General features: G+C 41.8%; 1 long non-coding RNA gene across 1 annotated transcript in view; it reads left to right on the top strand.

Annotated features, from left to right (window-relative positions):
- The first annotated feature begins 9,749 nt into the window (after positions 1–9,749).
- LOC122560981 overlaps positions 9,750–10,915 on the top strand; it is a 25,369-nt gene continuing 24,203 nt past the window's right edge. The window contains exon 1 of the long non-coding RNA XR_006314871.1: positions 9,750–9,759. This is a non-coding gene — a long non-coding RNA (uncharacterized LOC122560981). The remainder of the gene's footprint in view (positions 9,760–10,915) is intronic.

Raw genomic sequence — 10,915 nt, 5'->3', positions numbered from 1 at the left:
TCATCACACTGCTTAGTTGTTCAACATCCACACTTTTGAGTGAACCATTGTCATCATTTTCTAATTTGGTAAAAACAGAAGTACTCATTTAGAACCTCTGCCATAATATTTGTTTCAGTGAGCAGCTTACCCTGTTTGTTCCTCATGGGTATGACTCTATCCTTCTCAAATCCTTTACTATAAGTATGTTTGAAGAAGATTTTGCTATTTGTTTTAATACAACCTGGCAGCCATCCTTTCGTCATGCTCCCTCTTAGCCTTCCTTAAATCAGCCTTAGCCTCTCTCCTTCATTTGAGATACTCTTCAATTGCTATTAAATTTCCGGTATGCATCTTATGCCTCCTTTTCATTTGTTTTCTGATCAATATCCTTAGTCATTCAGGGTACTCTAGCTTTGGATACCTGCATTTATTTCTCATGGGTGTTTACCAAATGTGCACTCTAATCATCTCTCTTTTGATATTCTCCCATTTATCATTCACTATTTCACACAGAGTTCCTAATTCATAACTCACCTGTGAACATAATGACCACGACCTGTGGCCAATGAGAGCAAAGTCCTTGGTTGCAATCAGTTGTTACCAAGATGATTATGTTAGTGAAGATCTGTTAGTAGTTGCCACAATCTCGAGTGAACAAGAATGAAATCAAATGCTGACAGAAATGAAGAGTTAGAAATTTCTGGCACCCAGATGTGTCAAATCCATTATAAATTTATTTTTGATTCACAGAATATTATCTGAAGATATTTAACTGCGCCTTGAGTCAACCACGCCACTTTGAAAGTTACTAGAATAGTTAAAATTGATGACAACTTACAGTTGCAACCAAAAAGCTGTAGTGTTTGGTTTGATTTATTATTGTCACATGTACCTCGATACAGTGAAAAGTTTTGTTTTGCATGCAGTAAAGGCAAATCATGACATTTGAAGATCATAGAGTGATTGAACAGAACTAGGAATACAAAGTTATGGCTGCTAAGAAGGTGCACAAAAAGCAAATCATCATTAGATTTGAAATTTAAGAGATCCATATTAGCATTCATTTTGAGAGGGCCAGAATACAAGAGCAGAGATGTACTGCTGAGGCTGCATAAGGCTCTGGTCAGACCATTTGGAACTTTGTGAGCAGTTTTGGGTCCAATGTCTAAGAAAGGATGTGCTGGCATTGGCGGGAGTCCAGAGGAAGTTTACAAGAATGATCCTGGGGATGAAGGGTTTGTCGTAAGAGGAGCCACTGAGGACCCAGGGTCTGTACTCGATGGAGTTTCAAAGGATGAGGAAGGTTTTCATTGGAACTTACAGATTTCTGAAGTCTGGATAGAATGGATGTGGAGACAATGTTTTCACTAGTAGAAGAGACTACGATCAGGGGGCACAGCCTGAGAGTGAAGGGATGACACTTTAGAACTGAGAGGAGGAGAAATTATTTCAACCAGATGGTGGTAAATCTGTGAAACTTACTGCCACAGAAGCCTTGGAGATCAAGTCATTAAATGTATTTAAAATAGAGATGGATAGATCCTTGATTAGTAAATGGATTGAGGATTAAGGGAGAAGGCAGGAGAATGGAGTTGAGAAATATATCAGCCATGATCAAATGGTGCAGTACAGTTGATGGCCAAATGGCCTAATTCTGCTCATATATCTTATGGTCTCATCTAAAAATAGCTGAGAATGGAATATTTAATGTTATCTATAAATAGAAAATCCACCAACATTTATAGTGTAGAAATAGAGGATCAGTCATGACCATATGAACCAGCAGAACAGCTTGAAAGGGTGAATGGTAAACTCCTAGTTTCTATGTCTCTAAAATAAAGTATTAGCGGTAGATTTAAATGACTATCACTTATAACTGTTTGCCTGTAGCTAAATTCTGATTACTTGTAACAACTAGTAATTCTTGACACATACAGAGACCTGGTCCATGCTTTCTACAAATCTAGGTTGGAAATCAGGGAAAGTGGGGAATTATGTATAGTTACTTTAACATCTTTAACTTTTTCATGGCAAAAATATACTTTATTCATATAAAGTCTTTATGTACATGCAGAGATATTAAAGCAATTTTCTGTGGTCTTTACATATCAAGAAAGAAACAAACATTGGAATTTGACATTTCCTTGCAGTTCAAAAACCAAAGGCATTTCCTATTCATGGAGGACAATAGTTACATACATTTGAGGCAGAGAGAGGATCTGATAACAACTGAACAGAGCCTTTTTGTACTTTGACAGAAACCTTAGACCGTGGTCTTTCCCCACTGTGCCTTGGTGGCAGCTGCCCCAAACTTAGTGCATCCCTCAGCATTTGGTCCTGGACCTTGGAAGCGGCCAGTCTGCAACACTCACTCTTCGCACTGGAAGACCAACAGGTTTTGGGTTTAGCATTTTTAACTTTTGGTATAACTTCAGGAAGAGCAGGGCTTAATTTCCAGCACATGGCCCTAGAGTCATGACAGTGACTCAGTAGAGGTTCCTCTTACTTTCATGTCATGCTATATCGTTTAAACTTATTTGTTAATTATTCAGTGAAGATTCCTTTATGAAGCTGTGAGCCTTCATCTGGTCAATTTAACATGATTTGCTAATTTGGATATGAAGAAGCCATTTCTCTGTGGAGAAATTTTAAACAACTATGCACATTATTAAAATTAAAGGTGGGTCTTTCGAAACCAAAATCAGGAAACAACTGTTCCACAACATGTAAATGTGGAACCTCTTTCCATAAGCTCTGGGTTCTAGGACAATTGAAGCTTTCACCTTTTCAAGCCTGAGATGAACAGACTATTGTTGACTGAGCTGTGGATCAGTGGCGTGACTCTATTTGTACATGCACCATGATTTAATTCAATGCTGGAGCAGGCTTGTGAGATTAGGTGCTCTCCTCCTGTTTTTAGAGGGGAAAGATTTAATAAGGACCTATGGGGCAACGTTTTCACACAAAGAGTGGTGCATGTATGGAATGAGTTCTCAGAGCAAGTGGTGGAGGCTGGTACAATTACGACATTTAAAAGGCATCCAATGGGTATATGAATAGGAAGGGTTTGGAGGGATATGGGCCAAGTGCTGGCAAATGGGACCAGATTAATTTAGGATGAGTTGGACCGAAGGGTCTGTTTCTGTGCTGTGCATCTCTATGGGAAACTCTATTTGCCAAAGCTCTCTTATGTCCCATTTTTGCCCTCCTGATTTCCCTCTTAAGTATATTCCTACTGCCTTTTTTTTTTCTAAGGATTCACTCAATCTATCCTGTCTATACTTGACATATGCTTCCTTCTTTTTCTGAACCAAACCTTCAATTTCTTTAATCGTCCAGCATTCCCTACACCTACCAGCCTTTCCTCTCACCTTAACAGGAATACACTGTCTTCTCCAGGTACTCGACGCCTCCCTGGCTGCTCTTCCTCCACTTTGAATGGTCTTGGATCAGTGATTCCTAGGGGTTTGTGGGAATGCCACACTTCACCAGTGATGTCTTGAGACTTCCCCTGTCCACCTGGGGCTCGCCTGCCATTTCGGAGTTGGGAGGAGAGTACCTGCTTGGGGACTCTCGGCTTGGCCATGCAGACAATGTGCCTAGTCGACTGCGGTTGATCATGGGGTGGGTCAGTGCCTTGATGCTGGGGCTGTTGGCTTGGTCGAGGATGCTGACCATAGAGTCACAGAGTCATAGAGATGTACAGCATGGAAACAGACCCTTCGGTCCAACTTGTCCATGCCGACCAGATATCCCAACCCGATATAGTCCCACCTGCCAGCACCCGGCCCATATCCCTCCAAACCCTTCCTATTCATATACCCATCCAAATGCCTCTTAAATGTTGCAATTGTACCAACCTCCACCACTTCCTCTGGCAGCTCATTCCATACACGTACCACACTCTGTGTGGAAACGTTGCCCTGTAAGTCTCTTTTATACCTTTCCCCTCTCACCCTAAACCTATGCCCTCTAGTTCTGGACTCCCCGACCCCAGAGAAGAGACTTTGCCTATTTACCCTATCCATGCCCCTCATAATTTTGTAAACCTCTATAAGGTCACCCCTCAGCCTCCGACGCTCCAGGGAAAACAGCCCCAGCCTGTTCAACCTCTCCCTATAGCTCAAATCCTCTAACCCTGGCAATATCCTTGTAAATCTCTTCTGAACCCTTCCAAGTTTCGCAACATCTTTCCGATAGGAAGCAGACCAGAATTGCACACAATATTCCAACAGTGGCCAATATTCCAACAGCTGCAACATGACCTCCCAACTCCTGTACTCAATACTCTGACCAATAAAGCATGTCTTTCTTCCTGTGGATTCACAGGGTCAGGCATCATTGGTAGGACTGTTCCAGCACCTTGAGGAGTCTGCTGTAAACAGTCCACATCTCAGAGCTATATAGCAGGGCGGGAGCTACCTCAGCTTGGTGTAGAATCTGATGTTGTTCTCCTCAAACACCCTTTCCCTCAGATGGTCAAAAGCTGCACTAGCACACTGGAGATGGTGCTGGATCTCTTTTCTTCAATAACTGCTTTGGCTGGCAGGACATTTCCAAGATTCTGTGGAGGGAGTAAGAACAGTTAGGAGCTAAATTAGAAAGCAAAACCAGAAAGGTAATAATCTCTGGATTACTATGTCAGCCATGAGTTAACTGGCACAGAGTCAATAAGATTAAGTAGGTTTGTGCGTGGCTGCAAGATTGTTGTGGGAGAAATGGGTTTGAAATCATGAGATACTGGCACCTGTACTGGCGAAGGGACCGGTTCAGATGGAATGGTCTTTACCTGAATTGGCTGGGATCAGAGACCTTGCAAATCGTAAAACTAGGGCTGAGATAGATCCTTAAATTAAATGAGGGAGGGAGGAGGGAAGAGTGATCAGTTAGAGGGGAAATTAGAAAACCCAAATTAAAGGAGGAGGAAAGAGTTTGGGTTAGCTATGTGGCAGATGCTTACCAGACAATAAAGTTACGAGTGTTCTCTACGGCATCCCAATGGACCTTGATGATCAGGAGTTTGCTCCACAATGTTGGGCCGGGTTGGTGAAGGACCTTCATCTTGCGGATGTTCGGGGTGACAGCCATGCTCTGATATACCACTGTAAAGGTGCTGATGATGGTCTGGAATACATTTTCTGGGGCTGCACATACACAAGCATCATCCATGTACTGCACCTTGATGGCATTAGTTGTGGTGGTTTTGGTTTTGGCTTGAAGACAGTGGAGGTTGAATAATTTCTGCTGTTTCTGTAAGTTAGCTCCACTCCAGTGGGGAACTTGGTAACAGTGAGTTGAAGTAAATTGAGAACAGCTTTGGGGTGATGACACAGCCCTGCTTGACACCAGTCCAAATGGGCATTGAGTCAGTGGTGAAACCATTTATCATTAGCACAACGTAGGTACCAACAACACAGATACAAATAGGGCAGAGATACTGCTAAGGGAGTATGAAAAGCTAGTAGCTAAATTAAAAGCAGAACCAAAACGTCATAATCTCTGGATTACTACCTGAGTCACAATTGGCACAGATTGCGATTAAGATTAAGTAGGTAAAGGTGTGGCTCAAAGATTGGTGTGGAAGGAATGGATTTGAATTCATGACATACTGGCACCAGTACCGAGGAAGAAGGGACCTGTTTCGATGGGATGGTCTTCATCTGAACCATGCTGGGACAAGAGACCTAGTGAATCGCATAACTCGGGCAGTAGACAGGGCTTTAAACTAAATGGGGGTGGGGGAATTATAAAACCCAAATTAAATGAGGGGGTAAGAGGGCAGATTAGCAACATGGCAGATGGTTCCCAGACAATAAAGGTGAGGGACAGAACAGGTGAATATTTTCATGCACCAAGGAAATATAAAAAATTAGGGAAATTTACCAGTGGAACAAACTTAAAAGCTTTGTATCTAAATGCACAAAGCATTCATAATAAAGTAGATGAACTAATCTTGCAGATAGATGTAAACGGGTATGATATAATTGAGATTATGGAGATATGACTGCAGGGTAACCAGGGATGGGAACTGAATGTCTCAGGGTATTCAGTATTTAGAAAGAACAGGCAAAAAGGAAAAGCTGGTGGAGTAGCATTACTGGTTAAAGACGAAATTAACACAATAATGACAAAAGATAATAGAACTGGCAATATGATGTCTGTATGGGTTGAGTTGAGAAATACCAAGGGGCAAAAAACATTAGTGGATGTCATATATAGATCCCAAAACTGCAGTGGTGATGTTGGGAAAGGCATTGAACGGGAAATTAGAGATGCATGTGATAGGGAATATCTGTGATCATGGGTGATTTTAATCTGCACATAGATTGTCATTGTTTCCAATGTGTACAATGATCTCCTGCTGGTCCCTTTCCCCTTTGTGGACATTTTGCGCCCTCTCTGAGACATCCTTGATCCTGGCACCAGGGAAACAACACACCATTCTGATTTTTCACTCTGGCCACAGAAACGTCTGTCTGTGCCTCTGACTAGAGAGTCCCCTAACGCGGTCGTTCTCTTGGAACCTGACGTACCCCTCATTGCATTAGAACCCGTCTCAATACCAGAGACTTAGCTGTTCGTGCTACATTCCCCTGAGAATCCATCGCTCCCTACATTTTCCAAAACAACATGCTTATTTGAAATGGGGATAGCCACAGGTGACTTCTGCACTACCTGCCTACTTTTCTTACCTTTCCTAGAGTTAACCCATCTATGTGACTATCTACGACTTTTCCCCCTTCCTATCATGCCATCCATCACATCCCCTTGGTCTTGTAAATTCCTCATTGTCTCTAACTGTTGCTCCAACCAATACATTTGATCTAATAGGATTCACAACCAACGTTTTTATTGCAGATATAATCCTCAGCAATACGTAAACTCTCCCTAAACTCCCACATCCGTCAAGAAAAGCATATCACTCTACAGAGGGCCATTTTTGCTTCTTCCAATCTGCCGACCCAGAAAATAGCACAGTCTTATTCCTCTACAAAACACTGCTCCAGGCTAACTTAATACTTATGGCTGATATTTTTAAGTTTAATCAAGAGACAGATCTCAATAAAACATATAATCAGGAAAGAACCCATTCTGCTCACTTCTGCAGACTTACAGCAAGGCCACACATGAAACTATTCACTTAATTGTTTCTGTCTGTGTTGCACAACATTGGTGTAAGGCACTGCATTAATTGCCTCCTGAAAGCCAGTGCACCACAGCAACAGCATTATCCTCATTCTGTCAGCCCTTCAAAAAATTCCACCAAGTAAGGTAAACTTGCCTTCCCCTTCAGACATTCGTACTTTATAATCAACCCACCTCTTTCCATCTGACTATGAAATGTATGCCGGATAATTATTTCTAGAATCTTCCCCACCAAGGAAGCACCTCCTGCACATTGGCCAATCTGACAGCATTCAAACCAATTGGGATTGGTTAAATTGTTGACTAATGTGTGATATTAAAGGGCACTAACAGCCAGGATTCAGTTCTATTCCTGGCTGTATTCATAGAGTTTAGAAACCTTGGGTCTTGATGCAGGGTGATGTACCTCCAGCTACATAACAAGTTATTTGACTTGAATGGAGGGAGGTGCCTAGACTCCTTGTGAACAATGGCTTATTTACAAATTAACAGTAATGTTCAAGTTGCTATCTTTGATGTCTGCATAGTCCTTAAGAAGTTGACAGTTCTTAAATCTAGTTTCCGTGCCACTTATTAAGAGCTCCCTTTGCTGGGACTCCCGCATACTGTATGCCTCAACTCCCACCACTGGTGAAATCTGTGTAAGGATGGATGATAGCCCTAAATGGATTTAATTGACTACTTAAGGACTGCAGCAGGCCAACACATTTCCCTGCTCCCTAGAAAACGTCCACTGTATGTTACATACCAGTCTTCAAACTGGCATGGAAAGGTGTAAAATTCTGTTCATGGTGTGAACTATTGTAGATTATGGTAACTTCATTGATGCTCTGCGTGATGGGGATTCAACACAATTGTAGATCTAGCTATTACTCTTTGAAATCTTTGGGTGCCTTTTAGACAAAAAGTGGAATGGGTCAGCTGGACAATAGTGTCCTTGCAGCAGCATTCCAGTGATGGATGGCAGGGCTGCATTGGAGTGAAGAAATGTACTGTAAGTGAATTGGAGATGTGCCCTGGTGATGTGGAGAGGCTGGTATGTATCGGGTGCCAAAGTCAATGAACATGGGCTGCTGCAGCCATTAACCTAGAGTGTGTCCAATATGGAGGTCTGGATGAGCAAACGGTGAACTGCAGTCACCAAGTACACACTCTGCCTTTCATATTGGGAATTCTCAGTGACTAGTTTCTATCCATCCTACGATACAAAAGGAAGCTGCATGTTATTGAGGAGAGAGTTTCTATTAATGAGGGTCATAACATGCAAAGAAACCCAAAATTTGACATTTCAATCCTCCCAAGTACTCAACTACACACCCAGATCTCAGATGGAAAATGTGACCTGCATCTCCAAAAGGAGGGAAGCCTTGTTGGACATCTCAGACAATTCTCCCACAATTGTCATGAGGATAAATGTCATCCTACTGCTTATCAGACTCTGCTCTGGAGTCCCTCTGACTCCCCAGTTTTGGCCATCTGGCCCTGCAATGCAGGTTTGGTCAAAAAGCAATGTTGCTGCCTTTCCTAAGATAAATATTGGTAAAACATCATTTTCTGCAATGGAAACATGATGACAAATTATATACTTCAAGTAGAAGTTAAGAATGTAATACAAATGTCTCAGTCCAACATTACACTGAGGACAGAAAGACTGCTCTGAGACGTAGGCACAATGTATTCTTACAAACCTTATGAAAACACCCTTTGCATGTAATGATTTCATATATTTATTATAGTTTTGACGAGTAAATCTATGATTACCAACTAATTTAGTAAAAGATTCGTCATCCAGAAAGATTTGACAACGTTAGCTTAATATTTGATCTGTTGCTGTCCTAGATACTATTAATAATAATATCACCTAACACACTTCTCATCACTGTGAGAATATCTAATCTATTTTGACATGGTCTGACACACTTCCATGTCAAGTGGGACTTGAAGCTGCAACTTCTGCACCAGAGGTATGAACATTGGAATTGCACTACAAGAGACCATTCGCATCACTTTAATATTGATACATGTCACTGTTCAATAAAACACAAACAAGAGTCCACAATTAGTCTGTTTTCTGGGTGTGTTAATATTGCTAACTCTGGAATGTCAGGTGACAGTTTCTGAGTCATTTTAATTGTTGATTGGAAGTGAACAGGATGATCATGGTTGATGCCAGAACTTGTGCAACCTTCCCACAAGTCAGTCCAGTTTAAGAATATTTCTCATCAGTGTATTATTTAAAGTGATAAAGCTAAACAGACTGTAATGCAAATTAGACAAGTGAAAAAAGGGTGATACTTGAATAAATATTTCATCAACATAACATCACGCATCCATGTCATTGTGTGGAATCAGGTGATAATATTGTAGCCTCAGCTTGCCATTGAATCACATGGTAATGGATTCATTTCCATTCCAAGGCTTCACCACAAAAACCAAGGTTCTGCATAATCTGTAGGGTCACTTTCAGACGTCATTATAAATCAATATTGATCCTTCAATCACTATCACAGCAAGGCTTACTATGGATATACCTCATTCTTGCAAAAGTTAAGTGAACCTTCACACATTGCTTAATTTTTCACTAATTCAGCCTCTTCGGTCTTAGCACAAACTCTCATCCTCATTTTATGTGTTGATTGATGAGAATCTGCTGCCTTTAATTCACCTGTCTCTGCGCACACTGACTTTGTGTGAGAGATGCAGTGATATTTTGCAAGCACTTAATTGCCTAAAATCAGGTCTGCTGTAATTATGGTCTAGTAAGAATACCAGTCTCAATTCCTTCAGCACCTTTCAATTATCTAGTAAGGTGTGAAAATCCCTCTCTAAAACTCTCCACTCCTTGACCCATCTTTCCTCATTCGCATCATTGGCTCAAACCTCCCTGTGTGACCACACCAATCTGACACTGAGATGGGAGTTTTTACCTTCTCTAGGGTATCTCTACCTGATGAGGCAATATCTATGTTAGCTCTCATAACATAAGATTGAGATGTGGCACTGAGAGATTCAACAGGCATTTGTTGTTGTGTTGCCATAGTCTTACCAGACCATGGGGCTGCTCTCTCATTAGAGAGAGAAGTGCCTGGCAGTGTTTTAACCTGAGGGCCACCAGATCTCAAGCACGACAAAAAGGTTGAGAATGAGATTCCTTCATGGTAACCTCAAACCAGTGATAGGAATTGAACCCACACTGCTCTGTAAGCCAACGATTCAACTAACTGAGCCAAACTGATTCCTTATGGGCATTGATTGCAGGTCCTGATATGTACGTATATTACAGTCACAGGCATTTCCATATCTGGGCTGATATTAAAGCATTTGATTATAAAGAGCAGCATGTTTCCATCAACATGCCATGCTTCAAGTGAGCCTCGGCAACATGGAGTCTCACAGCTTTATACCCACAAGTCACAGCTCTACCACAGTAATGCGATCATGAACATTTACCTTCAAAATATATTGCACATCAGCTGTGAGTTAGAACACCAAACAAATGACACCAGGTTTCACACAATAAAGGAGAAAGTGAGGACTGCAGATGCTGGAGATCAGAGCTGAAAATCTGTTGCAGGAAAAGCGCAGCAGGTCAGCCAGCATCCAAGGAGCAGGAGAATCGACGTTTCGGGCATGAGCCCTTCTTCAGAAATGAGGAAAGTGTGCCCAGCAGGCTAAGATAAAAGGTAGGGAGGAGGGACTTGGGGGAGGGGCGTTTGAAATGCGATAGATGGAAGGAGGTTAAGGTGAGGGTGATAGGCCGGAGAGGGGGTGGGGGAGGAGAGGTCAG

The sequence above is a fragment of the Chiloscyllium plagiosum genome, chromosome 22 (assembly GCF_004010195.1).
Source record: "Chiloscyllium plagiosum isolate BGI_BamShark_2017 chromosome 22, ASM401019v2, whole genome shotgun sequence".
Taxonomy (NCBI): domain Eukaryota; kingdom Metazoa; phylum Chordata; class Chondrichthyes; order Orectolobiformes; family Hemiscylliidae; genus Chiloscyllium; species Chiloscyllium plagiosum.
The sequence above is the reverse complement of the archived record's forward strand: the minus strand, read 5'-3'. Positions and strand labels throughout refer to the sequence as shown.